This window comes from Octopus bimaculoides, chromosome 15, assembly GCF_001194135.2.
Source record: "Octopus bimaculoides isolate UCB-OBI-ISO-001 chromosome 15, ASM119413v2, whole genome shotgun sequence".
NCBI lineage: Eukaryota > Metazoa > Mollusca > Cephalopoda > Octopoda > Octopodidae > Octopus > Octopus bimaculoides.
In genome coordinates, this window is record NC_068995.1 from 36,335,898 (window position 1) to 36,336,495 (window position 598).

Here is a 598-nt window from a genome sequence, read left to right on the forward strand (position 1 = left end):
TTATTTGCGTTTTTCGCATTTTTATAGCTAAACCATGAGTTGTGTGGTGACTGTCAACTTACTAGAAATTCCTATCGATTTTGATATCGGACAAAGTATATAACATACACCAGATACTAAACCTTCTTTAATAACTGACAATAACGTTATCCGTGTTTTGTTATCTCTACAAGCTATGTATATGACTGATGCTTACTGTTCCTTAATGAGATCTTTTCACATCATACTTCCCTATAGCTATGCATGTATATGTGTGTATGTCATTATCGTTATCATTCAACGTCTGCCTTCCACACTGAGTAGTTTGAGTGATAGAGGTGATCTACCTCCTGCTGTTGTCAAGTGACATGACAGAGGTAGTGGTATGAGTGAGAAATGTCAGTACAAATATATATATATACACTTAGGTGAGCACATAAATGCAAAACAAAATGGGAAAAGTAGTACTCGAATCCCGTTCGGCCGACGGTTGTGATGTATTCATCACAACTGTCCGATGAACAGGAACATAAAACTCTGAATAACAGTTCTGTGATAAATTTTGCAGCGTTAATAAAAAGCGTGTGTATGTATGTATGTATGTATGTATATATATATA